This window comes from Babylonia areolata, chromosome 24, assembly GCF_041734735.1.
Source record: "Babylonia areolata isolate BAREFJ2019XMU chromosome 24, ASM4173473v1, whole genome shotgun sequence".
Classification (NCBI taxonomy): domain Eukaryota; kingdom Metazoa; phylum Mollusca; class Gastropoda; order Neogastropoda; family Buccinidae; genus Babylonia; species Babylonia areolata.
The window spans coordinates 40755341-40780911 of NC_134899.1; the positions used below are offsets into that span (position 1 = coordinate 40755341).

The following is a 25571-nucleotide window of genomic DNA, read 5'->3' on the forward strand; positions in this document are numbered from 1 at the left end:
TCCATATCTATGGCCGCCTTGTTGATTCAGTTTTTGATGCATTCATCTGCATTTTTTCCGAATTGTCTTTATATTTGTGAAATTTGTATATGTTTGATTTCTATAAAAGAAAGAAGAGAAGGGAAAGAAAGTGAGAAAGAAAAACAACTTGGATTTAAATCTGGTCGCTGTTTGAACTAGTGCCTAAATTATTTTTCTTTGGAAAATTTGAAAGGACCCAAATGAAAAATAAGCATAACAAATAGTAAAACAAACAATACCACACAAAACATTGGAACGTGTTTCAAGCATACATTTCCAGTACGAAGTAATGAATGTAATTTCAAATCTCACAATCACTAACGACAGTAACTCTCAATTTTCAAAATGTCATATATCACAGCCAACGTTCCCGTCTACAAACAAATATTTGTAAATGTTCTCTCAAAAGGGTTTTCGTCGCATACGCAAATAACATCATTTGTTATCACCTTTGTTACATATCTATCAGTATATCAACATCAACGGTAAGATATGTGTGTAAATGATAAAACTAAAAACAACAACAACATAATTGTTTCAATTATAACGTAGTAGCTGATCGCAGTGGTTCTCATTTGGTGGTTGTAACATTCATCACTCGAGTCCAAACAGTCCCAGAAAGGACACCACTTTCTTTCAAGTTCTATCGATGCATGTCCGTACGGTGTTTTAATACATGAGTTTATCAAAATTAGTACACCTGCCATCCCAGTGTGCGCACTGATGTACTGTTCTGATCATACTTGAAATGCATTGTAAACGCTGATTATAATGATAGTACTTAGTACGTAAGTTTATCGAAATTAGTATTCCTGCTAGCCCAGTATGCCCAGTAATGTATTGTTCTAATCACACAGGAAATACATTGTAAACACTTGTTATACCAATTGTATGAGCATATGAACTGAACTTTGCTACTGTCATTGTTATTCCAAACATCGCCCCTTCGGTCTTTTTCTTTTTCTTTCTTTCTTTCTTTCTTTTATATTTTGTATACATTCCACCTTCTCTCAGTCTCTGGATGTCTCTGTTTCTCACTCTGTGTCTCTCCGTGTCCATCTGTCTGTCTGTTAACTTGTGTTTCATACTGTCTGTATGATTGTCTCTGTACTCCCTACCTCCCACTCCCCGACCCCCCTTTGACACGGGCAAACTAGCCTCGTCATTAAAATGTTTGAATGCATCTGTTTCTTTGTCTGTCTCTCTGAGTTTGACTGTCTGTCTGTCTGTCTCTGTCTGTCTGTCTCTCTGAATTTGACTCTCTGTCTGTCTGTCTGTCTCTGTCTGTCTGTCTCTCTGAATTTGACTCTCTGTCTGTCTGTCTGTCTGTCTCTCTGAATTTGACTGTCTGTCTCTGTCTGTCTGTCTCTCTGAATTTGATTTGACTGTCTGTCTGTCTGTCTGTCTGTGTGTCTGTCTGTCTGTCTCTCTGAATTGACTCTCTGTCTGTCTGTCTGTCCGTCTGTCTGTCTCTGTCTGTCTATCTCTCTGAATTTGATTTGACTCTCTGTCTGTCTGTCTGTCTCTGTCTGTCTGTCTGTCTCTCTGAATTTGACTCTCTGTCTGTCTGTCTGTCTCTGTCTGTCTCTGTCTGTCTGTCTCTCTGAATTGACTGTCTGTCTGTCTGTCTCTGTCTGTCTCTCTGAATTTGACTCTCTGTCTGTCTGTCTCTGTCTAACTGTTTGTCTCTTTCCGCCAGCATTTCCACTTCTCCATTTCCTGTCCTTTTCTGCCTGAAGTAATTTCCTCTCTCTCTCTCTCTCTCTCTCTCTCTCTCTCTCTGTGTGTGTGTGTGTGTGTGTGTGTGTGTGTGTGTGTCTGTCTGTCTGTCTATCTGTGTCTGTGTGTGTGGGTGTGTGCGCGTTACCGAGATATGACACTAAATGCCATTCAGTACATTTTTTTGCTCTAAAAATAGTGAAAAATAACCAAAAATTAATTTCGTGTTCCGGACACCTAACCGGACCACCACCAATGATAAACCTGTCCCGTTGGTATCCTTGGTCCTATGGCCGACACTGGCACACAATGTCTGCATCTCATTGTATCGAACCTGTGACGTATCGAACCATGGGATGCAGTGAACACGGGACGTGCTGAAATGCCACCAAGCTGGAACCTACTTACTTGGCGGAGGTAGCAACGAACTGGTTTTTATATCGTGTACCGATGATTTCACAAACATCGATAAGACCTTAATAAATCATAAGTACATAGGATATATACTTGCTAATCAAACGGTGACAACAACATAGCAATAGATAAAAACAACAAGAGATAAAATAAGAGAAAATGAATAAAGAGAAAAAAAGACATAGAGAAAAAAACAACAACAAAAAACAAACAAAAAAACCCCCAACAACAACAACGATAAAATAATAGCCGACTATAGCCAAAAAAAAAAAAGCCTGAAAAAGAACAGTTTGAGTGACCTAAGAGAATCAATGGAACTGAATGATGTATTTGTAGAATGTATAAATCAATGCAAACACACACACACACACGCACACACGCACACACGCGCGCGCGCGCGCACACACACACACACGCACACGCACGCACACACACACACACACACACGCACACGACCTCTTAAGAACAACAAAAAACATACAAACATAATAAAAACTAGGATGCATGACGAAGGCCTGTTATATACAATAACGATGTCATCAGTAAAACTGATATCGGTGGAACGTAAAGAAAGTTGTGATCAAGCACTCCACTTTGCCTGACATGAAGCCGATGGTTATTTCATACGGGTGACCTTTTGGATGTTACAATACCCACCCACCCACCCACCCACCCACTAGCAGTCTACCCACTCAATTCACCCTCCCATCCAACCGCCATCCGCACACCCGTCTGAAACGTGACAGCCGCCATCCCCCCCCGCTCCCCCACAGCCCCCCCCCCCCCCCCCCCTCTCTCTCTCTGTGCCATAGTTGTGGCAGAAAGCACTTCGTTTCTGCAAACAGGTCTCCAATTTGTTCCGGCTGCCACGGTTTGCCTGCAACACTTACCGGGGCAGTTTCTCTTGTCGGAAAATTGATTGATTGATTCCATGCAGCAAAATTGGAGGCAGGCAAGAGGAGAGAAAGATAACAGAGATAGATAAGGGAAGGGATGGGAATGGAGAGACAGAGAAAGAGAGAGACAGAGACAGAAACAGAGACAGAGAGAGAGACAGAGAGAGAGGGGCAGAGGGAGAGACACAGACACAGGGAGTTGTGGAGAGGAGAGAGACAGACAGACAGACAGACAGACATACAGGTTGAGAGAGAGAGAGAGGCAGACACAGAGAGAGAGAGATGCAAAGACAGAGGCAGAGAAAAAGAGAGGGAGAGAGCTGGGGAGAGGAGAGAGACAGATATACAGATGGACAGATTGAGAGAGAGAGAGAGAGAGAGAGAGATGGGGGGAAGAAAGAAAGACACACAGACAGCCAGAGAGAGGGATACAGTGACAGAGACAAAGAGAGACAGGCAGACAGACAGACTGAGAGACAGACAGAGACAGAGAGACAGTGCGAGAATATCATGAGAACACTGTTTTTGGAATGAAGCACACGGTTTTCTGTTCTGTTCAAGTCGTTTCCTTTTTATTCCATTTTATTTATTTTAATTATTTTGTTTTGTTTTGTGTGTGTGTGTTTTAGTTGTTTTTTGTTTGTTTTGGGGAGAGAGGAAAAAAAACTGTGGGACGAAGGGGGCGGGGGGCTGGGGTTGGGGGTTATGGGTGGTGACACCGGGTAGAGGAAGGGGGGGGAGGGGGGTGACTTGCGTGCAAAGCATGCGCGCGCGTGTGTGTGCCGCATCGGAGGGGGTCATAAATGTAGACCAGTGGTCTTGCTTTTAAGTGGATTCGGGCTAATGCAATTATCAGGGTGAGCGTGCCAGGGGTGGGGGTCAGGGGTAGGTGGTGGTGGTGGCGGCTTAACACTCGGACACGCATGCACTCACTCAGGCGGGTAAGTTCCCCACCCATCCATTTTCTCTTCATTTGGAAGCTCCAACACACAGTGCGTGTCGCCAGCAACAATGCTTTATTAATTTGTTTTTTTTCTGATCCTGTTACAAGCAACAATTCTGTCCTCTTTATTATTAGTATTATTATTTATATGGCCTTGCCGGATTCTGTTCTATTCACACGCCACTCAAGTCTCTACCCACCTCCTTCCACCTCAGACTCTGTATGTCTGCCTCTCTGTCCCCGTCTCTCTCTCTCTGTTGCAAGGGATAGGGTATATGCAAGTGCATTCGTTTGTGTGTGTGAAGTGTCCGCTTTATCATTTGTTTTTCTGGCTGTGACATTGTTTTGTTCTTTCGCTCTTTTTTCTTTTTGTGTGTATATATAAGTATATATATACTTAGCAGTAGTAGTAGTAATGGTAGTAGTGACAATAGTGATAGTTGTAGTGGTAATGATGGCTTCATTAGAGTGTTTTTGTGTGTGTGTGTGTTTTTGTTTTTTGTTTTGTGTGTGTGTGTGTGGAGGAGGAGGAATTTTGTTTAATGTCCCGTCACACATATCGGTGATTGAAGACATTTTGTTAAAGTATTTATGAATACATCTGAGTATTATCGGTTAGAAGGGTGGGAGATGTGAATGAATGGAGGGTTGGGGGAAAACTGGGCAAATGAGGGTGAAATGAGGGTGAAATTTGAAAAAAAGAAACAAAAAACCCCACAAAAAACCCACACCTCTAAATACAATTACGGGAAATTACTTAAAGGACTTCGTAAGAGAGAAGTCGTTAAACTGACAAGCAAAACAACTGATAATGAATGCAAAAAGTCTAAAACATCAACGTTCTCAGTCACTTGTGAAGACACACTTTCGTGTACAAAAGGCTTCATCAAGCTACAGTGAAAAATTATATGCTCAATTGTCAGGTTACTAAAGCATATGCACTTGACATTAGAACAATACTTGGTCCGTAATGAATTTGATAATAGTCTGAGAGCTAAACTCAGAATTGGTCTGCAAATCGGACCAAAGTCTGCGAGAGTCAACTGACGAGGTTTTAGACTTGAATTCAAGCACCAATAAAAGTCCCTTTCTAGTATATTGCTTATTCCCTTGTATGACAATGGGCAATATACTTTTATACTATCTATATGGTTTTTTGCTCCCCTTTTTGCTGCCCTGTCTGATTGATCGTTATAAAGGAATCCAGTGTGGGGTGGTATCCAACAAAAATCAACATTTGTACCCTTCACAAATAGGGAGTGCAATAAATACCTAATTTCAAACAATAAATCTTCTCTTTGATTATTCTCAAAAAGGAGCAAACTTTTTAAAACAGATTGAGAATCAACACAAAATAGGATATTACTTACTATGATTGGTATATCAACAAGATGATTTAAAGCCATAAAGATGGCCACCAATTCAGCTGTAAAAATTGAATGTCCCTTACCTAAATAATATGATTTTTCTGTTTTTTGGTCAGGAATGACAAAAGAAGATCCTGCACTGCTATCATCCAGGACCGAGCCATCAGTGTAAACTTTTTAATGATGATCAAAATTTTCTTCTAATTCAATTCTGACAGATGCTGCTATTATATGTGGAGATTCTCCTTTTGTTGTGTCAGAAGCACATATGTTGACGTTTGCTTTTGTTAACTCCCATGGAGGGACAGGTGGCACCAGAACACGAGGTGCCATATCATGCAAATCAATGTCTGAAGAATTTTAAATATCTGACACATATGTGCAAATGGTTTGTAGATTTGAATTATTTTGTGCTTTTTTTTGGAAAATCAATATCAGACCTAATATTTAATTCCTCAAAATCATCCACTGCTGTACACCTCACTATGTATTTAGCAGAGCTTAATTTTCTGATTTCATCTAATGGTAGAATACTCGCAAACTTATAGGCTTCTGACGTCTTAGTATGCACAGGTACCCCTAAAGCCAGTTTCACAGCTTTACTGTCAATTATTCGCAGCTTCTTTAGAAACGTCGGCGGAGCAGAAAAGAAAATTTCTTGACCGTAGGTCAATCTTGATCGTACGAGAGATGTCGCTAAATGTAAAAGAATTTTGGAGTCTTGTCCCCAAGGAGAGTTACTTACAATTTTTAAGAAATTTAAACTTTTAACTGCTTTAGTCACCATTGAATCAATGTGTATCATCCAGTTTAGTTTTGAAGTAAATAGGATCCCAAGAAATTTTATTTCTGACTTGAGAAATATTTCACGTCCTCCCAAAAAAAATCGTGGTAGTTTGCTAGGATTATAACCATTATTAAAGGATAAAATGTGTTTTTATCTACAGAAAACTCAAAACCATTAGAGTGCATATAGCTACTCAGTCTATCGAGTTCACCCTGAATATGTTTCTGTACATAATTGGTGTAATGTAGGCTTGTCCTTTTCCTCAAGGATGTCTGAATCCATATAGCAATATCATCAGCATATTGAGCCAGCCTGTAAATGATGAAAAACATGTGTGTTCTTTGCCCTGAGGGCTGGATGAAAAAAAAGCATGTCCTTGCTTATTCCACTTCCCTCATTAATGAAAATTCATTCATTCATTTATTCAGTCTCTCTCTCTCTCTCTCTCTCTCTCTCTCTCTCTGTCTCTCTCTCTCTCTCTCGGTGTCATTACATGTCTTGTGAATGCACAATTGGATTACCCACTCTCTCGACAACCCCCCTTCCCCTCCCATATGTATGAATAGACTTGCTATGGATGAAACATAATTACCAAGGTGTGTCTGAGTTCCCGTCTCCCCCTCTCTCTCTTTCTCTCTTATACTCTCTGAGTCTGTCTCGCTCTATCTCTACCTCACTCTCTCTCTCTGACTGTATTTCTCTCTGTCTCGCCGTCTCTGTGTCTGTGTCTGTCTGTCTGTCTCTGTCTCTCTCTCTCATACTCCCTGTTGACTCAAACACAGGAGTGCATTGCTGGCCTAAAGGACTGGATGACTCTCAACAAGCTGCAATTAAATGACGATAAGACTGAATTTATGATAACCTGTCCAAAGAAGTTTCGTCGACATCCTTCCTTTCCTGACTCTGTTCTGATCAATAGCACACCTGTTTCACTTTCTCCCTCTGTTCGCAGTCTTGGCGTAATCATGGACCAGTCTCTTTCCTTCCAACAGCACATTTCGAATATCTGTAAAGTTGCCTATTTGGAACTGCGTAGAATCAGCTCTATCCGCCACTATCTCTCAACCGATGCAACCAAGACACTTGTATTCTCTCTGGTTGGATTGGATTACTGCAACTCTCTTTTGGCCGGCTAATTCAGAATAACGCTGCCAGACTCATTTGCAGAGCTTCTAAATTTGACCATGTTTCTCTTCTCCTTCAGTCTCTCCACTGGTTGCCTGTTTCTGATTGAATAGACTATAAGCTATCCACTCTGACCTTTTCTGCAGTCAACGGATCTGGCCCCAAGTATCTTTCTGAACTCATCCATATCTATACCCCGTCTCGGCAGCTCCGTTCTTCCTCTGATACTCGACTTCTCAGGATACCTCACGTCAGAAGTAAGACCTATGGACACAGATCGTTTTCTTTTCAATCGCCAAAGACGTGGAACAAGCTCCATGATAACCTCCGTCATTCTGATTCCCTCGCATCTTTTAAATCTCGTCTCAAAACTCACCTTTTCCCTCAGCAATAAGTTCAATTGTGGCAGGTCCACTTCCTTTTCGTTAGCTGTGCTTGACTATGTGTGTATACATATGTATGTGTACATAACTACATGCATGTATATGAATGTGTATTATGTGCGCGTGTGTTTATGTAAGTTTGTGCCTGCCTATGTGTGCGTATGTGTTAGGGTAGCTGTTAGATACACATGTATGTTAAAATGTATGTATGTAGTGTGTGTGTGTGTGTGTGTGTGTGTGTGTGTGTGTGTGTGTGTGTGTGTGTGTGTGTATGTGTGTGTGTGTGTGTGTGTAGTCACATTTGGTGTGTGTATGTAACATAGATATAATGTTTTATATTAACGAAAGCGTTTTTGTAAAGCACCTAGAGCAGATTTCTGGATAGTGTGCTATATAAGTATCCATTATTATTATTATTATTATTATTATTATTATCATTATTATTATACTCCCTGAGTCTGTCTCGCTCTGTCTCTACCTCACTCTTTCTCTCTGACTGTCTGTCTCTCTGAGGCTGAATATGAGTCTGAGTCTCTCCTTGTATCTGTCTTTCTGTTTGAGTCGGAGTCTAAGTAACTCTCTTTCCGTTGTATCTGCCTTTCTGTTTGAGTCGGAGTCTAAGTACCTCTCTCTTTCCGTTGTATCTGTCTTTCTGTTTGAGTCGGAGTCTAAGTAACTCTCTCTTTCCGAGTCTCTCTCTCTGTCTCTCCATATTTGTGTCTGTCTCTCTGTCTCTGTCTCTCTCTATACGGACGAGTGTTATTAGCCACGCATGTAAGAGTTATTATTTAGCGTATATCATATATCATTTAGGTGTATAAATGCCAATTGAATACAATATGTTTCATGATGTGTATTATGTATTACTAAGGTGAGGACATGTTACTTAAAATTAAGGTATGATAGATTTATGTTGTCTGAACGAATGTCATTTTTCAATGCACGATGCGATGTCTATGAAGAAATTGTGACACCCTTTCATAAGGGGCAATGGCCTATAAATGAATAAACCATTCATTCATTTATTCTCTGTCTCTCTCCGTTCTACACTGCATGGTAGTTCTGTTTCTCGCTTCATCACGTGTGATCCGAACAAACATCAAAGCCTTTCCACATACACACTGTTGGCTTGACAGCGAAATGCTGGCACCACAGAATCGACAGATGAGGTAAGAGAAAGAAGGATAGAAGAGGACAGGTATGGACTACACCAGGTCAATATGCCCAGTCACAGTTATAGACAGATTGTCGTCTGCCTCGACATCCATGGCCGTTTCACATGTCAGAGCAAACTTCGTCACCAGAATACCGTGTTGTTGTCGTTGGTGGTTTTTGTTGTTGTTTTGTTTTGTTTTTTTAGCAAGCTCCAGCAAAAAGTCTGGAACTTCGCTCCCACGTAAAATTTGTTATACAGGTAAGCGACACAGTTTACTTCATCCAGCTTTAAAAACATAATTGTTTGAATTTTTTTTAAACCACTTAACAAACAGCTTACGATCTTTTGCAGCCTTTGCAGTCTGGAATTTCGTTCCCACGTGAAATTCGTTACATAGGAAGGCTATAGAGTTTACTTCATACAGCAGTTAAAACCTGCGCCGTTTGAAGTCTTCACATTCCTCGGTTTCAGTGAACCGTTGGTTGTGAGTGTGCAGCATGCGGTTGTGTACAATGCTTGTGTGTGTGTGTGTGGGGGGGGGGGGTGGGGGGGGGGGGGGGGGGGGGGGGAGGCGGAGGGGGGGAGCGTGTGTGTGTGTGTGTGTGTGTTAGTGTGTGCGTGTGTGTTAGTGTGTGCGTGTCTGTATGTGCGTGCGCGCATGTGTGTGTGTGTGTGACTGTCGGTGTTTGTGTGTGTGTGTGTGCGTGCGTGTTGTGTGTGTGTGTGTGTGTGTGTGTGTGTGTGTGTGTGTGTGTGTGTACTTGCGTGTATCTTTCTACACGTGTGTGCATGTGCGTGTGCGTGCGTGCGTGCGTGCGTGCGTGCGTGCGTGTGTGTGTGTGTGTGTGTGTGTGTGTGTGTGTGTGTGTGTGTGTTCTCGTGTATCCATCTACATGTGTGTGTGTGTGTGTGGGTGTGTGTGTGTGTGTGTGTGTGTGTATGTGTGTGTGTGTGTGTGTGTAGGTGCGCGTGTGTCTTTTTCTGTGTGTGTGTCTTCGTCTCTGTGTGTGTCTGTGAATAATTCATCCAGCAATCCTGGTCTGTTGTTTTGCGAACGCTGTACGGTGCTTTCCTGCTGGAAACTACTCACACAGCCCTTTGACAACACTGCTCTGCAAGAAGCGTGCAATGCAATGGAAGCTGTTCGACGTGACCTCACGGCACGCAGCCATCACGCTGGCAGCCATTGTGGTGGTGCTCAAAGCGTTACGAAACAGATATAATGATATAGAACCCGCAAACACACACACACACCACACACACACACACACACACACACACACACACTTTTTGTCTGTCATTGTGGAGAGTGCCATTCACCTGTACCTGCGCATTATTGGGTTGCTGACATAGTGGTGTCCCTGTCCGCAGGCTGGCTGTCTGAATACTGAGCGCCTAGAAGGCAGCAGTCAGTCGGCTGGAACCAGGCAGGCAGGGAGCCTGCTGATATGTGCAAATGACTCTTGTGTTTGTGAAACGCGTATAGTTTTGGTCTATGACCGCGTGCAAGCGCTATATTATCAGGATCAGTGATGATGCTTTTATGATGGTGATAATAAAAATAATAACAATAGTGATACTACCCCTACTACTACTACTTCTAGAAAAGAACAGACTAGAACAGAATATATATTTAATATCAAGTGTAGCGGGGTCACAAAGAATGTTGGTTGTTGGGGGGGGAGTGGGGGTCGGGGTCAGCATATGAAAGGTACAAAATCGAAAATCACACACAAACACAGATATAGCAGAATTTTAGACACATATGCATATCGATGTGTATACATGTGCATGCTCGCTCACACACAAGCACGCACGCACGCATACACACACACACACATATATACACACACACGCGCGCGCCCGCACGCACGCACTTGAACGTAAGCCGCATATTACACATTACATACTGGCTGGGCTGCTGACTATATATCAAAATGGTTGTTGATCGCACAATTATCTTTAAACATACTGGATTTGTTCGAGAGACACGTATTACTGAGCTCGGCAGTTTTTTAAGGCTCCAACTATGCCTCTTGCTTTAGAAAAAAAAAATATATATATATATACATATATATCTTTACATTTGACGACAGACTTTTAACACCTTCACCAGTATCATCACGCCAACAAAAGTGAAACTTACTACAGCAGCAGAAAAATAAATCCCTTACGAACCGTGTCGCCAACTCCCCCCCCCCCCCTCCCCGCTCCCCCCACCCTACTCATCTCCACAAAAATGGTAGCAGAAGTGACGTCACACTTAATTGTGACCTCTTATTCGCATATGACCTCATAAATCTCACACACACACACACACACACACACACACACACACACTGATTCACTTTTATCATGATGTTTCAAATTGTCACGGTACTGGGAAATACGATCTACCAGAGATGATGTACGTCTCCCGGGTTTCCTGTTGCATAGTCATTTGAACAAGGAGTCCTGACGGCTGACTGTCTGTGACTTATTGATCGGTAAAAAGTACATGTCTGGCTCTTGGGACTCGGTATTCATTTTTTTTTTTTCTGGTGTTTGTTTCCGTAACTTATGCTTTTTTATGGTTCTTTCTTTTAAGCACAGTCCATCCTCGTTCTTTCCATTCTTTCTCTAGCAACACCCAGCATCCAGTGCCTGCTGTTTTTTTTTTTTTGTTTTGTTTTTTTTTGGGGGGACACACACACACACACACACACACAAATACACTCATATACACACGCACGTACACACAGAGACACACACACACACGTACACACACACACACACGCACGGACACACACTCACACGGACACACACACGCACGCACATGCATACATACATCCACCCACCCACCCACCCCCAAAATAAACAACAACAACAAAGAACAAAAACAACAACAACAAACAACAAAAACAACAACAAAAAACAACAACAACAGCAACAAAAACAAACAAAACAAAAAAATAACAACAACAAACAAACAAGCAAACCAACCAACCAACCGAAACCGATGCTACTGAATTAACAAATCTCGCTGTCTTTAGAACCCCCCCCCAAAAAAAAAAAAACAACAAAAAAAAACAAAAAACAACAAACAAAAAAACAAACAACAACAACAAAATAACAACAAAAAACAACAAAAAAACAAAACAAAAAACAACAACACACACAAAAGAAAACAAAAACAAACAAACAAACAAAAAAAAAACCCGGCAAAACTGATATGTACAGTTCGTTCATCGGGACTACATTTTTTGCAAAGTGAGAATATAGGAACCGTGCTATAAATGAAGTGAATAATATGGGTACCATATGATATTGCTAACAAAGTAGTAAATAGGACATTGGTTACAGGTAAAGTGGGAAAAAAAAGAAGAAAAAAGGCTACTTGCGATTAAAAAAGACAGCGCATATGGGTAATGTTAAAGCAAAGTATGTTGCCATTATGTTCGTAGAAAAGTCGGCAAGTTCTGATGATGTTACCAGGAAAAGTTCGTCGACAAACTTTTTTTTGCAAATGAAGAAAAAGTCGTGATCTTCGTTTCAGGTAAGCAGAATATAGCATTCCATTTTCCGTCACCCGTTCTTCAGACCAGACAGTCTTGGGCAATGAGCTTACTCCTATAACAGCCTGTGCTGTGGTTGGCTGTCGTGTCTCAGCTTAATCAACCGTTAGATGTCTGGGAAGACTGCGCCCAAGAAGATAAGTGCAGTCACATCCATCATCAGTCACGTGGGCAGTGCTGGCTTGGATTGGGAGCAATCAGCCCCATGCTGGATTTGCGTCAGCATTGTGTAATGATTCTCTCTCTCTCTCTGCTGATTTGGAAGAGCAGAGAGATCAGCTTTCCAACAAAGATCAAACTGTACCGATCCCTGGTGCTATCCATACTGCTGTATGGATGTGAAAGTTGGACTTTAACAGCAGAGACTACTAGGAAAGTCCAGACGTTTGAGACAAAATGTTTCAGACGATTGCTTGGAATCTCATGGAAGGACAGAAAGACCAATGACTTTGTCAAGAGCCAAATAACTATGCTAGCGGGTCCACTGGAACCACTCTTAGCAGTGGTCAAAAGGAGGAAGCTGTCATGGTTCGGGCATGTGACACGCCACAATTCACTGCAAAAGACAGTTCTACAGGGAACGCTAGAGGGTGGTAGGCGAAGAGGGAGGCAAGCCAAATGCTGGATGGACAACATCAAGGAATGGACCAATATGGATAGCGCTACGCTGATACGACAGGCAGAAGATAGAACCGGATGGCGTCGTCTGACTACGGAATCGTCCCTCATGTCTCCTCTACGCCCATCCCGGGCAGGAGAATGAATGGAATGGAATGGAATGTGTAATGATTTACGTCAGCTGTGTGCATAATTTGCGTCAGTATCGTGCAGGATTTACGTCAACATTACCGCTGCGTCAGCTTGCAGGGTATGCTTCATCTGGCTGTCAAACAGGAGGAGGGTATTAGTGGAGTGGTCGCACGACACGACACGACACGACACAGGGACAGAGACACAAAACAACACGACACAACACGACACGACAACGATAACATCAACAACAACGATAAGAATAACAATGACAATAACGATAATAATGATATATTTTTTTAAAAATCAATTTAATTTGATTCATAAAACATGTTGAATTGCGCTGTATATACCTGTCAATATGGACCTTTAAAACATGCATTTAAACGCTATTATTATACACAACACAACACAACGCAACAGAACACAACGCAACGGAACTCAACGCAACACAACACGACACAACGCAGCACAGCACAGCACAGCACAGCACAACGCAACGCAACGCAACGCAACGCAACGCAACGCAAGTATAACTGTCTACGAACTCTGGATCTCTGTCTCCGCTGCAGCAGAGCCATGACTTTGATGCAGACCGCAATCACACGGCACTGGCTGAGCCCTGCCTGCTGTACCTTGGCATCAGCACCGCTAGCAGACACGCTGGAACCCTCCACTGTTCCCTGCCTGTCTGATACAATTATGTGATCAATGTTGACAGCCAAGCGAACTGAACTTAGCTCAAAAGTTGGAGACTTAGGTTGTACGTTTTTGTGTCATTTCTGGTGGCAAGGCCAATAATGTGTTGTCGTTGTTGGTGTTGTATTGTGTTACATTGCGTTGCATTGAATTAGACTGCATTGTACTGGATTGTATTGCGTTGTAATGCATTGTACTGGATTGTATTGCGTTGTAATGCATTGTACTGGATTGTATTGCGTTGTAATGCATTGTATTGGATTGCATTGTGTTGCATCGTACCGTACCGTACCGTACCGTATTGTATTGTATCATATTGTATAGTATCGTATCGTATTGTATTATATCGCATCGTATGTTATTTATCTTATCGTATCTTATCTTATCGTATCGCATCGCATCGTATCGTGTTGTATCGTATCGTACCGTATCGTATTGTATCGTATCGTACCGTATCGTATCGTACCGTATCGTATCGTATCGTATCTACCGTATCGTATCGTATTGTATCGTATCTACCGTATTGTATTGTATCGCATCGTATCGTATCGCATCGCATCGCATCGCATCGTATTGTATCGCATCGTATCGTATTGTATCGTACCATATCGTATTGTATTGTATTGTATTGCATTGTATCGCATCGTATCGTATTGTATCGTGTCGTATCGTATCGTATCGTATTGTATTACATCTCATTGTATTATAGTGTATTGTAATGCATTGCTTTTTTTTTCTCCACAACAGATTTCTCTGTGTGAAGGTCAACCTGCAATCCCCGATGTGAGCTGGTCATCACAGTGCAGGGTCAGTCATTTCTGTTTCCTTCTGTGTCAAAGTGTGGTTATGTTTTTATACTGCTTGTTTTAACTCACTCAGTACGGCCAGTCCTCTCTTCTCTTCTTCACAGACCACTCGGATGTCCAGTGGGTGTCTGAATGACCCAACCTTTAGCTTCCGTCGTCAGAATTGTGGTATTCTTTGTGTCAACATTCACGTCTTCAGTATGAGAGCCTTCCGCTTGTAATATTTTGATGATGGTAATTGGGGTGAAACGCTGTTAACGTCGTCTCTTTCGCCGTTCGTATAGAGAGAGTTAAAACAACTCGTGAGTCTACATAGAAGAACCTTAAAGCTGATACATATGAAATCTTCGTCATTAACTGTCTCTGATTACAAAGATTTAGGTATTCTGCCATTGAAATGGACACTCATTCATAATAAGGCGCTTTTCATGTTTAAGATAATGTCTGGTTTTGCTCCTCCGTATCTAAAACAGTGATCCCGTACAAGTACAATACGTAACAACAAGATCATGGTACCATTGCCAAGAATTGATTTATTCAAATCGAGTCTCACTTACTCTGGCGGTTGCCTCTGGAACAACATCTTAACTAGTTTTAATGTTCATACAAGTTTCACTGTGTTCAAGAAAAGGTATCATCAATACCTGATGGAAAAATTAGCAAAATTCTGCTTAGTATACCATATTATGTTATGTCATATGTCATACTGTATTTCACCACATGTCTCACTCTGTCTCTTTATCTCATCCTCTCTATAAATATTTTCTCCTCTCTCTGTTGTCGCTTTTTTCCTCTCTCTCTCTCTCTCTCTCTCTCTCTCTCTTCTCTCTCTCTCTCTCTCTCACGCTCCGTTTTTTTTTGTTTTTGTTTTTTTGTTTTGTTTTGTTTTTAAATGAAATACGTTTTGTTTCTTATAAATATGATGCTTATTATAATGTTGTTTCTTTTCTCGTTTTTCTATGAATTTGTTCACATTTACTCATTTTTTGGGGTCTTCTTCATACCTTTTCTTTAGACATTTTTCCCTTTCGAGGGCTGGTGAAAGCAATTGTTTGCTTACTCTAATGCTATCGGAGATAAAAATTCCTTCCTTTCTTCCTTCCTTCCTTCATTCTCTCTCTCTCTCTCTCTCTCTCTCTCTCTCTCTCTCTCTCTCTCACCTATCTCTCTCATGACTATATTCATATACATTATTGTCATGAATGCAGGTATCATGATTATGTACTTGTAAATGCTTACAGTGCAATTGAGTGTATTTGAATGTCATGCATGTTTTTCTATAACCTTTTGTTATCTTGTGAACGATTTGATTTCATTTCTCTTTGCCCTGAGGGCTGGATGTAAAAAAGCATTTTCATGCTTATTCCACTTCCCTCATTAAAAAAAGATTAGTTCGTTCGCTAGTTCTCTCTCTCTCTCTCTCTCTCTCTCTCTCTCTCTCTCTCTCCTCTCTCTCTCTCTCTCTCCTCCACGCCTTTGTGTCTCTCTATGTTTTATAAGTCAGGCTCTGTATCTGTGTCTGTCTCTGTCTCTTCCTCTCGTGCCTGTCTTTCTGTGTCTACCTCTGCCTCTGTCTCTCTTTCTGTTTATCTGTCTCTGTGTCTCTGTCTACCTGTCTGTCTGTTCGCTCTCTCTCGCTCGCTCGCTCTGTCTGTCTGTCTGTCTGTCTGTCTCGTTCTTGCCAGCGTCATTATCTTCCCCTTTCTCGAGTCATCCCTGCCCTCGCCCCAAGCTCCGCTCATTATTCTGGTGGTTTAAATTCTGTCAGACAGGCGGCAACACTCGGAAAGGACACCTTTAATGATCTTGTCAAATGCGAACACGTGAAAACCATCAACCTTGGTCTAATGCGTGACGACAGTGCAACCTCCCAACACCTCCTCTCTCTCTCTCTCTCCCCCCCTCTCTCTCCTCTCTCTCTCTTTCCCATCCTCTTTCCCACACCCAACGGATTGCGAAACTTTCAAATGCAGAATGTTGTATGGTCGTGAACATCACTGCAGTGACTTGACTAGTTTTGAAATTTCAAAACACCTTTTTTTCCTCTCATACTTTTTATAATTTTGATATATATTTTTGCACTTCATGTTCATCACTGATTTATGAAATAGATTTTATCTAATAAACAAGGTAGACAAAAAAGCTACATGCAAAAGAATTCAAAATTCATTGCTGTAATTTCAATATATCACATCATGTTCGCTGTCAGTTATAAATGAATGAACGAAAGAAGTAAATCGATAAATTAATAAGTAGATATGTTAGCATAATTTTTATCATACACCAACGAAGGTTAACTGTTATTAGTGGTCCATGTATAGCGCTTCACAAACACGGAAAATCGTTTACACAAAAGGCTGACTAAAAACGAGTAGAGCCAACTGACAGCTGCATTTGGGCACTGATCAGTGATTTCCCCTGTCCTTTAGTCACACACACACACACACACACACACACACACACACACACACACACACACACACACACACACACACACACACACACACACACACACACACACACACACACACACATGTATTTCAGTGTAAGTTGCTACAACAAAACATTTGCCGCGGACATCTGTCCTGTTGTCGTGGGTTCGTTTACGTGCGCTAAGGGCATGGTGCACATGTTTCTCTACCACGCTTCCAGCAGCATGGTTTCCTATTTTCACACAAGCTGCATGCACTGCCTTCTGTTTTATTCTCAGAACGACACTAGGTGCATTGATACAGTCCTGCCGAAGCTGGTTATGGCCGGAAATAGGTCCCAGTGATCCGAACGTGAATCGCTGCTACTAATTCCCATCATGGCTGTAGTTAACTGTGCACAGCCGGAGAGGGTACAGAAATGCCATATATTGATCTGATCTCTAATTCTAGAAGCAAAACGGATGTATTTTCCTTTCCTCTTTTATAACACAAGAAGAACAAAATAACCAGTAAACGACAGGAGCCCCAAATTGACTGTTAGTGCCATTACAACCATGACAAGAAATGGGTCAGCTCTTCAGGTTGTTGTTTTTTTTTCAGCTATACATCCTTTATTAAACGATGGGTCCACTCCAAGTACAATCAAACGGAAGCTGATGTAGGATATGCCAAGTGTGGTAAATGATACCATAATCAGAGCCCCAAATTGAGTGTTAGTGCCATTACAACCATGACAAGAAATGGGTCACCTCTTCAGGTGTTTTTTTGTTTCAGCTAAACATCCTTTATTAAACGATGGGTCCACTCCAAGTACAATCAAACGGAAGCTGATGAAGGATATGCCAAGTGTGGTAAATGATACCATAATCAGAGCCCCAAATTGAGTGTTAGTGCCATTACAACCATGACAAGAAATGGGTCAGCTCTTCAGGTGTGTTTTGTTTTCAGCTATACATCCTTTATTAAACGATGGGTCCACTCCAAGTACAATCAAACGGAAGCTGATGTAGGATATGCCAAGTGTGGTAAATGATACCATAATCAGAGGCCCAAATTGAGTGTTAGTGCCATTACAACCATGACAAGAAATGGGCCAGCTCTTCAGGTTGTTTTTTTTTTTTTTTCAGCTATACATCCTTTATTAAACGATGGGTCCACTCCAAGTACAATCAAACGGACGCTGATGTAGGATATGCCAAGTGTGGTAAATGATACCATAATGAGAGCCCCAAATTGAGTGTTAGTGCCATTACAACCATGACAAGAAATGGGCCAGCTCTTCAGGTTGTTTTTTTTTTTTCAGCTATACATCCTTTATTAAACGATGGGTCCACTCCAAGTACAATCAAACGGACGCTGATGTAGGATATGCCAAGTGTGGTAAATGATACCATAATCAGAGCCCCAAATTGAGTGTTAGTGCCATTACAACCATGACAAGAAATGGGTCAGCTCTTCAGGTGTGTTTTTTTTTTCAGCTATACATCCTTTATTAAACGATGGGTCCACTCCAAGTACAATCAAACGGAAGCTGATGAAGGATATGCCAAGTGTGGTAAATGATACCATAATCAGAGCCCCAAATTGAGTGTTAGTGCCATTACAACCATGACAAGAAATGGGTCAGCTCTTCAGGTGTTTTTTTTTTCAGCTATACATCCTTTATTAAACGATGGGTCCACTCCAAGTACAATCAAACGGACGCTGATGTAGGATATGCCAAGTGTGGTAAATGATACCATGATCAGTTGAATAAGAAATCTAGATTTGCATACTACTTTCTTACTCACTGACTTAAGTACTTATCTGCTGCCTATTATGCCCTTTAACTCACTCAGTACGGCCAGTGCTCTCTTCTCCTCTACACAGACCCCTCGGATGTCCAGTGGGTGTCTGAATGACCCAACCTTTAGCTTCCGTCGTCAGAATTGTGGTATTCTTTGTCAACATTCACCTCTTCAGTATAAGAGCCTTCCACTTGCAATATTTTGATGATGGTAATTGGGGTGAAACGCTGTTAACGTCGTCTCTTTCGCCGTTCGTATGGAGAGAGTTAAAATGCAGGGCGGCAACGAAGATCCACTACTCTTGTCTGCTTTGGGGCCAGTCTCTGAATGGTACCCCAGATGTGCTTCAGGGTCTTCAGTTCCCCTTCGACTGTTGCGTGCCAGGCGTTCTTTGGCCTTCCTCTCTTGCTCCTACCTTCTGGTGTCCGGTGAAGGGCTGTCCTGGTGATGTGACCTTGCTGTCTTTTTATGACGTGCCCACTCTATTTCCACTGCCTTCTCATGACGATGATCTCCATTATTCTCTTGATTGCACTGGGTGGCTAGTTGTTGATCGGAGATGGTGTTGGGTGTTGGGTCAGAAGAATTGCATGATTCTACGGAAGCTTTTTTTTTTCGTGTGTGGAAGGTTCACAACTTTGTTACATCACTCTCACTCATCCTCCAGCATTTTGAGCCATAGAGCAGTGTGGAAAGTACACACCTCTGGTACATTGTCAGCTTTGTGTTGGTGCTGTACTGGGTGGACCTCCTCCACACGTTGTTCATCATTCTCAAGGTGATTCTGGTCTTGCTGTGACGGCTCTTCATGTCGCTGCCTGCGCCTCCATCGTGTATGACAGTGCTGCCCAGGTACACAAATTCATCACTTGTGTGTAGGTCTGCTCTCTCATCTCATTCCTGCTCTCACTCTTTCTCCGCAGACCTCTCTCTGTCCATCTGCCTGCCTTCTGTTTATCTGTCCGTCTGTCTGTCTGTCTCTCCTTCACACCCATCACTTCCATTCTTTTCCACGCTAATCCCCTTGCTCTCGCCGCAAGCTATTTTATTTTCTGCCGCTGTCTTAATTGCTTCACATGAGATGCACTCTTTTAAAAGGTCGCCGCTAATGATCTGGACAAATGCAAACATATAAAGTATGAATCATGTCCTAAGACGTGACGACACGCATCACACTTCCCGACCCTGTCTGTCTGTCTCTTTTTCTCTCTCTCCTGAACCGTGATATTCTCGGTACACAACCTTAGCCGTTATGTCAGATTAACCGTCATCTTACATTTTCAAACACACAATACTTTGTGTGGAAGCGCTAAAGTATATCATGTTTTCATATTTTTATTTATTAGTTTGTTTGTGCTGTTTGTTTATTACGTGTATTATGGGCTGTTCTTTTTGCATTTTGGGAATTCTTCGGAGCATTGCAATATTTCAATAATGATATGTAGTAATTACAGTAGTAGTAGTAGTAATAGTAGTAGTAGTAGTAGTAGTAACAATAATAATTGCATTTAGAATGACGAAATGGGTCTTTTACATGAACAGCTCAGGACGGGGTGAACGAACGTTGCTACACATGTTTGCCCTGTTGCAGAGAGAGAGAGAGAGGTGGCGGGGGTAGGGGGGGGGAGTCATGAGTGGTTCATGTAATTTTTTTAAACTTTTAATTTCGTAGAAAAGCCCCTTGAGTTCTAAGAGACAGAGGGTGCTTCTGCTCCTCTTCCTTTCCTCCTCCTCCTCCTCCTTCTTCTCCTTCTTCTTCTTCTTCTTCTCCTCCTCCTCCTTCTTCTTCTTCTCCTCCTTCTCCTCCTCCTCCTCCTCCTCCTTCTTCTTCTTCTGCCTCTTCTTCTTCTTCTCCTTCTCCTCCTCCTCCTCCTCCCCCCCCTTCTTCTTCTTTTCTTCCCCCTCCTCCTTCTACTCCTCCACCGACAGCCGAAGGCACATTAATACATGTCTAAACTGAGCAAGGCCAAGAACAGATCAGAACGGTCCAAATGAGAACCCTTCAAGCTTTGCTAGCAATGCAGAATAAGATACCGAAATATTATATGCATATCCGTATCTCCTCTTTTAGAGCAACAAAAAAAACCCGTCAGTACAAATACTGAGTCCTAATTGATTAGCCAACAGCTACCAATGAAGTGTTTCGCAGCAGAACCTAAATTTGGCAAGTGTGTCACTGGTCCTAATTTACTTGCACACAGGCTGACTGGAGCCGAATCTGTGAAGTACAAGCAAAAACGAAGGAGTGTGTCAGAACAAAAAAATAAAATAAAAAAAGAAGAAGAAGAAAAAAAAAAAAGGAAGACAGAGACTTGTTTCAGAGCATCGATTCAGATACACAGGAAACGGTCAGCAATGTTGAAAGAAAGGCGGTACCTATTCCAAAAGCGAAGCTCCGGGCAAACATGGACCTGGGTTTCCAGAAGGGTCGCATTACTGGCTGGGAGGAAATGACTTTTGGTTTGGCATGTGGAGCAAACATGGGGCGTCCCTTCTCTGATTGTTTTTTTTTTTTTTTAACCTCTTTGGAGGCTCAAGACGGTCAGCGCGCTTCTGATAAAAGCATGGTTCTAAAGAAAAAAAAATGCTCATTTGTGTTTTATCTATCTGTCTGTCTATCTATCTATCTATCTATCTATCTATATATCTATCTATCTGTCTGTCTGTCTGTCTATGTATTTAGCTAGCTAGCTAGCTATCTGTCTATCTATCCATCTATCTATCTATATGTCTGTCTGCCTGTCTGTCTGTATGTCTCTCTGTGTGTCAATATATATATATATATATATATATCGATTTCTTTTTCATTTGTTTACTTTTTTTTCTACATCTACCGTTGTCCCCAAGGACTTTTCTTACACGCCACCTCCAGGAAACAGATGTATCCAGGATCTCTCTCTCTCTCTCTCTCTCTCTCTCTCTCTCTCTCTCTCTCTCTCTCCATTCGATTTTTTTACCCCGTCATCCTGTTCCTTGAAATCATCACCTCCCTCCATTTCTCTTTCTTTCTTTTTTCCCCCCTACACTCCTCCACTCTCCTTGACGACCACCTCTTACCCCCCCTCGCCCCACCCCCGCCCCTCCGTCCTCTCTTCCTTCTGTTCCTCCCTGCTGCTCTCTGTCTCCCTCTCTCTCTCTCCTTCTCACTCTGCCTCTCTGGCTATTCATCTCCCACTTCCACTTCTTCTTCTGTCTGTCTGTCTGTCTGTCTGTCTGTCTCTGCTCTTGTCTATCCAAGAAAGAAGCTAATCACTCCCTTCGTTCAAAAGAAAGAAAGAAACTAATTTCCTGCGCACTCTGATCCAATACTTCTCTCACCAGCTATCAATCTATTTGACTCCGCTCAGCCCGCTCAGGCTAAACAGTAGAAATGAAAGGATCCTGTGAAAAGAAATAGGCTTCATCTGGATGGAAACCCGCGTTCTTCTCTCCAAATTGTAGCCAGTAGATACATCTGTTCTCGATGGAAATGTTTAATAATAATAAAAAAATAAAAAAATAGAATAAAGCCCAAAGGTTTTGGACACCTCCGGTTGATAGGTTCTTGATTATTTCTTTTCTTCTAAAAACTGGAGTTCAATTAAACAGGGACAGAACACATTTTGAATGATTTGTTTATCCGAGTTTTTTTGTTTTGTTTGTGTAACATCGTCTCTCCTTTCGTTAATAAACGCTAACGTTTCTCAGGTCAAGCCTTTCGGAATTGAAGACGGAGACGAATTTTGATATCTGAAACCAGATTGTTGGGACACGCCCTTGTTTTAAATTTTTGTTTGGCAGCAAACGTAATTTGTTTATGAAATTTTCTTGTTTTTAATTTTTGTTTGGCAGCAAACGTAATTGGTTTATGAATTTTTTTGTTTTTGTTTCTGAAAACAATACAACTGGAGCTTTCAGATGCCACTTGAACGGGCAGTACAAGACCCAATGAGGAGAGAAAAGCAAAGAACAGAAAGAAAGGATCAATATCATGGCCACTAGGTCCACATCATTTCTTCCTTACCAGCTCCATTGCGTGACGCGGGCGATAGGATGGGGAAAGAGGAATGTGAATGGAGAGTGGAAAGGGAACACAGTGTCAGTTGGTAATTGTACGTACTAACCAACACTGTGCTAGGGTGTGATTGGGTGCGCGCGCGCTCACACACTCACGCACGCATTCTCGCACGCGCACACACACACACACACACACATACACACACACACACACATAAGCCTACGCACACACACACACACACACACACACACACACTCACACACACACACACACACACACGCACACACACACACACACACACACACGCTCGCCCCCCCCCCTTTACACACACACGCACACACACATAAACACACACACACACACACACACACACACACACACACAATTTTTCGAACTTCCCTACGGTATTGGAAGTTGCATACTGTTCCATTGTAACATATCAAGTACAAACGTGTTTCCCTGTGAGTTTAGACTGTTCTGTTTCTAGTCTCCTGGTCAGATCATTTGTTCCCACACGTAGTGTGTGGGCTGTAACAGGAAACAGAAAGCACTTGTGTGCATGACATGAACATGAGACGTGTGATGTTGGTGTCAGTTTGTTTTACTGTTCTGAATCTCACAAGCGGTATTAACTTCCCCCCTCTGCTTTATCTGCTTCTTTTCTTTTTCAAACTATATATATATATATTTTTGTTGTTGTTGTTGTTGTTGTTGTTGCACTTACATTATTCACATGAATATAGGAGATACACACATAAAACGATAAATAGTCATCATGAATATATCAATTGTGCTTTCAACATTTCTTATGATCGCGGTAAACGCTGATTATTTGTCCTTATTTTATTCATATATTAAATGGATGTGTGTATAGAGGTCGAAGAAGGAAATATTTAGATTTGAAAACAAAGAAAGACAAGAGAGGCAAGGCCTTCAAGACTCACTTGTGATACACTTTAAAAAATCTGATTGTTAAAATGTGTTCTGTATTTCTTATTATAAAGCTTCGCGTTAAAAAGAAAAAAAAAGAAAAAATAAAGTCCTGACCAGATTCGAACCCCACGTGTTCGGGTGAGAAGAAACAGCTTTATCCATTACACTATCGTGGCTACTTAACTGACGTTCTAAAATTTAACATTTGGACATACTTGTTTAAAGGGCGATAAATCAGTTGCGGTATTCGCAGTGAGAACGCTGTCTAAATCATATTATTCTGGTGTATCTTGGGCATTCAAAAAATCTTTAAGGGCAATAAAAAATTCTTTTTAATGGCTATCGCTGCAATCACACTGCAACATTTAGCCGTTTTCACCAGATCTAGATAGATGTACAAGTTTAGTTACACCCGCCGGGAATGGAGTACGACACGGTCGATTCAATTTCTCTTTTATGTTCATTCTAGTTTTATTGTTTTAACGTTGATATGAAAATTTAGTATTTTGTTAAACTAATAACATGTAGAGCCAAGTACAAGTACTTCTAAACGTCGTAAGAAGTGAAAAGGATTTCATTTTGAGAAAAGTCAAGACTGGAAATTTTTTCGTTTCATCGTGATCAGTTCAAGGGTATTAACTCGCATGGTTTACAATTTTTAACTGTGAATTCCGACTGATTCTGTGGATATTTTTATGGCAGTTTGGGGCATAATCCAGTAAGTTATGAGGCGTTCACAAATCTTTCTCTGAATAAATATTTAAAGGTCTCCTTCTCCAACTTTCCATCACATGTTATCGTGTATTGTCCATTGAATATAGGATTGAACGGGCAGGTCAACAACTTGAAACAAAATGGCGGCGTTCGCGTTCGCGAAGAATATGAGCACGCGCTTTGAATGTGTATAAATATGTGTACGCAATTGATTTTTGCCCATGACCTTCAGGGCTCAGCCAACAGATCTGTAAAATCCACTCGTCGTATTGATTTTAGTATTTTCCGAAAAAGACCACTTGGGCGAATGAACATAGTCAAAGTCCCGTACACTGAGAGTAAAACACACAAGCTTTTTATGTATTGAGTATAATTTCAAAATGTAATGTTTAAGATGAGAAAGATCAGTTGAAAGCAAATTAAGTCCCCTAGCATAATTACAGAGTAATTTCCTTTTTTTTTTACTATGTGCACCAAAACGTTTGCAAAATAAATAAAACTTCCATGCTTAGCAAAAGAAGTTCCTGCTTGAACAAAAAATGACAATAATGACTGCTCTTGTTGTTGGGTCAGAATATCAGATCAAAGTGCCAAGTTTAGAGAATACAAAAAATAAATAAATATAACAGAAAATGCAGTTTGCGTATAATTAGGCTTCGTTTATTATTTTTTTTGTGCCGAACCCAGAGGTGCAATATTGTTTTAAACAAATTGACTGGAAAGAACTGAATTTTTCCTATTTTTATGCCTAATTTGGTGTCAACTGACAAAGTATTTGCAGAGAAAATGTCAATGTTAAAGTTTACCACGGACACACAGACACACACACACACACACACACACACACACACACACACACACACACACACAGACAACCGAACACCGGGTTAAAACACAGACTCACTTTGTTTACACAAGTGAGTCAAAAATTGATTGAAATTAACTGAGGAAAAAGAGAGGAAAAGAGAAGACAGAAGAAAAAATAAGGAAAAGAATTTCTAATCTCTACTCCACCATGCTCCATATGAGAGAGAACAATAATAACGTATGTGCACCAGAAAGCCATGAACATATCACCAGATTCGTCC

The 25571-nt window shown here is 41.4% G+C and overlaps 1 protein-coding gene across 2 annotated transcripts in view; it reads left to right on the forward strand.

The window, feature by feature from the left end:
• Nucleotides 1-25571, forward strand: part of LOC143298830 (BTB/POZ domain-containing protein KCTD12-like) — a 93696-nt gene that overhangs the window by 22299 nt on the left and 45826 nt on the right. The window contains exon 2 of one of the 2 annotated variants that reach the window (XM_076611826.1): nucleotides 14562-14621. The exons of the other annotated variant lie outside the window; for it this stretch is intronic. The gene's annotated coding sequence lies outside the window, so the exon portion shown is untranslated. The remainder of the gene's footprint in view (nucleotides 1-14561; nucleotides 14622-25571) is intronic. 2 annotated transcript variants of the gene reach the window in all.